The sequence below is a fragment of the Oryctolagus cuniculus genome, chromosome 8 (genome assembly GCF_964237555.1).
Source record: "Oryctolagus cuniculus chromosome 8, mOryCun1.1, whole genome shotgun sequence".
NCBI lineage: Eukaryota > Metazoa > Chordata > Mammalia > Lagomorpha > Leporidae > Oryctolagus > Oryctolagus cuniculus.
In genome coordinates, this window is record NC_091439.1 from 122,497,223 (window position 1) to 122,503,520 (window position 6,298).

Sequence of the window (6,298 nt, forward strand, 5' to 3'; positions counted from 1 at the left end):
TGTCCGCTCAGGCTTGGGGCTGGGCCCACAGCAGGTGCACAGTAAGTGCAGGACAGCACTGACACAGTGCCCACCAGGGCCGAATTCCAGTTGCAGCCCTGCTTTATTAGCTCACTGTGTGCCCAGGGCAAAGAGCCCTGGCTCTGAGCTTCCACCTTGTCATGTACCCCAAGGGTCTGGATTCCCAGGCCCCTGGGTTACTTTCCTCGGTCGGATTCTAGCTGTGAGTGCAAACTGTAGCAGTGAACTTTCACAGGTCGGTGGTAGGCAGAGTCGCCTTCCCCATCCTGAGTGAGGCCTGTCCACTAGACAGGTGACAGAGTAAAGATGGCCCAGGTAGGACAGGGCAGCCTCCAGAAGGTCCTGGCAGCCTCGAGGAAAGATCTGGCCGTAGACTCTGGGTGGGGGAGCCCTGCTCTGTGCCCCACCCTTCTGGGGAGACTTCTTGTATTCAGTGCTCACAATCTCCCTCCTATGAGTTTTCTTGTGTCCATTTCAAAAAATGTATATATTTTCATTTTATCTGGAAGGCAGCACAAGATCGAGAGGTCATCCGTGCACTGGCTAACTCCCCAAATGCCCACACCACCCAGGCCCAAACCAGGAGCCTAGAACTCAATCCTGGTCTCACACACGGGTGGCAGGGACCTAAGACCCCCAGGAAGCTGAAATCAGGAGCAGAACCAGGGCTTGAACCCAGGCCCTCCGACATGAGCGGCAGGCATCCCACGTGGTAACAGAGGAGGAAACTGAAGCCCTTCTCCACGGTGACACAGCACTGAATGTCCGAGGGGGTGCAGAGCAGGTGCTGGGAGCGCTGCCCACTGGCCCGCAGCCACGCCCCCAGCCATGCGGGTCTGCCGGTGGCCGCACTGTTTACAGGTGGCCCAGGCGTGTGTGTGTGTGTGTAGAGAAGGAGGACCCCTGTGCACACTCTGTATCTGTCTCAGGAAGCATTTCACACTACAGCAAGAGAGCCACATCAGAGTGTGTGTGTGTGAGAGAGAGACAGGGCTGGGGGAGGAAGGGGGAGACGGGGAGAGCAGAAGGATGAGGCAGAAAGGAACTGTTGAAAGGACAGAGACGGGGAGTTAATACACAGAATAACAGGGCAACAATCATCACAATAATAATAAGCAGGATAACACAAACCTTGCTTTTTTATTTATTTATTTTTTTTATTTTCCAAGCCCAATGTGAGCTAGAGCAGGGCTGAGGGGATTAATCTCTTAAAAAATAAGTGCCGTGTGAGGAGACAGGCAGTGATTAAGGTTTTAACTGATCAGTCTGCATCTGACAGTGAACCAGCTATTATCTTAACGGAATCAAACGAACATTCAAAGCCGCGCTCAGCCCCAAACATGAAAGGAGATGTCATGTGCTGGCAGCTGGCAAGCCGCAGGGGGAGCCCGGGGAGAGGGGTGACGGCGAGGGAGACGAGAAGGTGAAGAAAAGAGGGAGTGGCGAGGGGCCGCCGAGATTCTGCCGGGGGGACTCGGGCGCCCCACTCACACCCGCGCATGCGCACGGGCTCACGAGCGTGCACGCACCACACACGGGCACGCACACGGCACCTGCAGATCACAGGTTCCAAAGCGCAGGTCTAGGGGGTCACGCCCCACTTCCTGCAGGATACAGACCGGCTGAGGCAGGGGTGGGGCTGCCCTGGGAGCCGGGGCAGGGCTCCTGCCTCTTTCTCTTCCTCTCTGCTGTGGCTCCAGCACAGCGAAAGCTGGGTGCGGAGTTCTACCCTGAACGAAGGTGAAAAGGGGTAAGGGAACAGAAGCCCGAGGGAAAACAGACAGACCGTGCTTTTGCTGGGCACTGAGACCCATCCCACCTCCCCACAGCCCCACCCCCACCCCCACCCCCGCCCCCCCTCACCCCCGTCAATTCTGCCCGCTCACTGGCAACGGATGTCACTAGGGTCTTTGTCACAGGATGAGCGAGCGGCTTGCTACCAATCCCACAGCCTGTAATGGGTTGGGCTGGAATTTGAACCCAGGCCCCTCTGACTCCAATTTCTCTGCTTTTCTCACCAGAAAGGCAGACAGCAGAGAAGAGGCCTTGGCACTCAAAGAGTGCCGTGGCCAAGCGGTGGCCTTGACCTTCATTCCTCCCCATCGGGGGCTCTGCAGGAGGCACTCCGGCGTTGACTTGCCCCCAAGTGTTTCTCAGAGGCCATGAGGGTTGGGTGTGGGCCCAGGGGAGGCCCCAGGGCTGGCTGGGGCAGGAGGAGGGCATCCTCACGGTGAGAGGGACACCCAGACAGAGGAACTGATCGGGTCAAGGGTGAGCAAGAGAGAAAGAAAGCATGGCAAAGGAGAGAGAGAGAGAGAGAGAGAGAGAGAGAGAAGGAACGGATCTGGGAAATAAGAAAAACAGTCCCCAACAGGGCCCGGCCCCTGGGACATTTGTTTGCCAATGTGGGCCTGACCCTGTTACTCCACTTGCCGCTCCTACCCGACGCACTCACCCCCTGGAGGAGTCAGCTGTTCCTCAAAGAAAACGGACATATGGTCCCCCCTTCCCTCTTTGTCACACACACACATGCTCACACACACACACAGAGCCCGTCCCTTTTCACAGTCTGCCGCTCTGGGCCACAGCCAAGCTCCCAGAATTGCCCCCTTTGAGTCTGGGTGACCGGGAGCGATCCAGTGCATTCTCTGAGGGTGCTGCCGGTCCTGGGCTTCCCTGGTGCTCGGCCTCTCCCCCAGCTCAGCCTTCCAACCCGGCCCGGAAGGGAGGCAGCCAGGGCAGAAGCCAGCCGCGGTGGGCGGCACGGCCAGGAGGCAGGGGTACCCCGGAGCCTGCAGCCATTCCTAGCACAGGCTGCAGGACCCTGTCCCCTCCCTGGGCTCGCACCGTGCTGCAACAGCTCCCTGCCGGGGACTTGGGCTGTGGCAAGGGCCCCCGAGCCCTCTCCCTGCCTTTAATCCACGTACTTTTTTCCTTCCCATCCCCACCAGGGAACTCTTCCCAAGACAGAGTCCAGAAGGCGCCCCTCCCTTGTTAGAGCTGGCAGTGGCTCCCCTTGCCATAAGGTCCAAGTGTGTGCTGCTCTGGCTGGGCTCCTGCCATCTTCCCCTCCCCCTCCTCTCTTCCTCTCTGCCTCGGCTCCTGCTGCGCACGCGGGATGTCCCCAGGAACATCTCCCTCTACGGGAAGTCACACTCGCGTGTCCCTGAGCACGGCACACTGCCTTCCCACACCATGCTCGCTGCCACCATCTCCTGGGACGCTGTCTTTCCCCGCCACCAGCTGAAGTCTCGCTGTAGGACTATGAGGTCAACTCAGCTTTCCGAGTCTTTACCGCATGTCCAACACCATTGCAGTCCCTTGCAGGAAATAAATCAGTTATTCTCCACTGGAGCCTTACGAGATAGACACGCAGAAAGGAAACGGAGGCTAAGAGAAGCTACGTAACTAGCTAAGGTCGCAGAAGCACGTCTAGAGAGTGGTAGAGCTAAGACTCAAAAACAGGGAGTCTGGAGGCCAGAGTCACGGTACTACAGGTAAAGCCACCGATTGCTGTGCTGCCATCCCGTATGAGCACTGGCTAGAATCCTGGCTCCTCCACTTCTAATCCAGCTCCCTGCTAATGCACCTGGGAAAGCAGCAGAAGATGGTCCAAGTCCTTGGGCCCCGGCCATCAATGTGGGAGCCTCAGATGGAGTGCCAGGCTCCCAGCTGGGGAGTGAAAATGGAGAGAGAATCAGCAGATGGAATCTCTCTCTCTCTCCCTCTCTCTCTCCTCCTCTCCCTCTCTCTCCCTCCTTCCCTCCCTCCCTCCCTTTGTCTCTGGCACTCCACCTTTCAAATAAATAAGTCAATCTTAAAAACAAACAGGGTACCGGCGCTATGGCGCAGTGGGTTGAAGCCCTGGCCTGAAGCGCTGGCATACCATATGGGTGCTGGTTCTAATCCCTGCTGCTCCACTTCCGATCCAGCTCTCTGCTGTGGCCTGGGATAGCAGTAGACAATGGCCCAAGTCCTTAGGCCCCTGCACCTGCATGGGAGATCCAGAAGAAGCTCCTGGCTCCTGGCTTCGGATCTGCGCAGCTCTGGCCATTGCGGCCAATTGGGGAGTGAACCAGTGGATGGAAGACCTCTCTCTCTGTCTCTACCTCTCTTTCTGTAACTCTGTCTTTCAAATAAATAAAACAAATCTTTAAAAAAAAAAAAAAAAAGAAATAAACAAACAGGGGGTTGGCGACAGAATCCATGCTCTTAACCACTGCACTAGCCTGCCCCACCAGGGCAGCATCTCCCTTGGGGAAGGCTTCAGTGGCCACACAGCCCTCGTCCAATCTCTTTGTCCTGCAAATTCCTCAGGTGTGTGTGATCTGTACCCTTTGTGGGCTCCTTAATTACACTGTGCCTTGAATTAGCACTTTGATCTCTGCATGTGTTAATTTTATCTCATGAACTAGATTATTTATTATCAGGAGTATACACTGTGTTTGCCACTCCTCTTGGAGAGTTACCACCCCCAGCAGCCACTCAGCACTGTGCTAGGCGTGTACAATAGAAATAAAAATACCACCAGCTAACATGGGAGGGCTGACCGTGTACCAGGCACTATTCCAAGGGCTTCCCCTGGGTTTAGGCCTCACAGATGAGCACAGCTGGAAAACTGCAGTGATCAAGGAATCTTCCTGCCCAAGCTCACAGAGAGTTGAGAGGGTTAAAGATGATAAAACAACTGGTCATTCCTTGTAGCAGCCGGCTTTTCATTACTATAACAGAAAACCTGAATTAGTTCAACCTTTTCAGGGAAGGCAGTCTACATTGGCTCATGGAGATTCATAGTCCTTTTTTTAAGCTTTTATTTAATAAATATAAATTTGATAGGTACATCTTTTGGAATATAGCAGTCTTTCCCCCCATACCTTCCCTCCCACCCCTAAACCGTCCCACCTCCTACTCCCTCTCCCATCCCATTCTTCATTAAGATTCTTTTTTACTTATCTTGATATATAGAAGATCAACTCTATACTAAGTAAAGATTTTAACAGTTTGCACCCATACAGATACACAAAGTATAAAGTACTGTTTGAGTACTAGTTTCACCGTTAATTTGCATAGTGCAACACATTAAGGACAGAGTTCCTACATAGGGAGCAAGTGCACAGTGTCTTCTGTTGTTGATTTAATAATTGACACTCTTATTTATGATGTTATTGATCACCCAATGCTCTTGTCATGAGCTGCCAAGGCTATGGGAGCCTTTTGAGTCCATAGACTCCATCAGTATTTAGACATGGCCATAAGCAAAGTGGAGTTTCTCTCCTCCCTTCAGAAAAAAGTACATCCTTCTTTGATGGCCACTTCTTTCCACTGGGATCTCACTCACAGAGATACTTCATGTAGATCAGTTTTTGCCACAGTGTCTTGGCTTTCCATGCCTGAAATGCTCTCATGGGCTTTCCAGCCAGATCCAATGCCTTAAGGGCTGATTCTGAGGTCAGAGTGCTATTTAAGGCATTTGTCATTCTATGAGTCTGCTGTGTGGCCTCCTTCCCATGTTGGATCATTCTCTCCTTTTTAGTTCTATCTATTGTTATTAGCAGACATTTGTCTTATTTATGTGATCTTCTTGACACTTAATATGATCACTTTAACGTGTAAGATGGCATTAGTACCTGCCAACAAAATGGAATTTGGAGTCCCATAGCTAAAAAATATGGAACGCTTCATGAATTTGTGTGTCATCCTTGCACTGGGGCCATGCTAATCTTTGTATCCTTCCAATCTTTAGTATATGTGCTGCCGAAGCAAGCACAAGATTCACAGTCTAAGCTTGGACAGGTCCTGTTCTGGTGACAGCAGAGTGCTAAGGTTGTCACTTGTGTCCATGACACAACAAGAGACAGGTCTTTGGCCTCCCTCTCCTCATAAAGCCATCGGGATTCAGCCACTTGGGCTCTGCCCTAAAGACTTAACCCAACACAGTCACTTCCCAAAGATGCTGTCACTGGAGTAAGACTCTACCCTCTTAGGACCACAAACACCAGACTTTACGAGGACCAAAGCACAAATATTCAAACCATGACATACCCCACTGAGAAGTGCAGTTTATTTCCCTCCCCCTGAATTTTCAGCCAACAAAATGCCACAGAAGGGAGACTATGCCCCTCTGCTGGGTCCCAGCCTGAAGAAGGCCTGGAAGCTCCCATGTTTGTGCATCTGAGATCTCTGAGGAGCCCTGGAAAGATCACGTGAGGAGCAGGGCACTGAGGTTCCAGGAAAGCAAGAGGCCCAGCCATCCAAACACCTCCATCACTTCCCTGTG

General features: G+C 53.0%; 1 non-coding gene across 1 annotated transcript; it reads right to left on the reverse strand.

The window, feature by feature from the left end:
* Positions 1–5,683: 5,683 nt before the first annotated feature.
* LOC127493319 (U6 spliceosomal RNA) lies at positions 5,684–5,788 on the reverse strand. Its single transcript, XR_007923378.2, has one exon. It is a non-coding gene; the product is annotated as a U6 spliceosomal RNA (small nuclear RNA).
* Between the last annotated feature and the right edge of the window lie 510 nt (positions 5,789–6,298).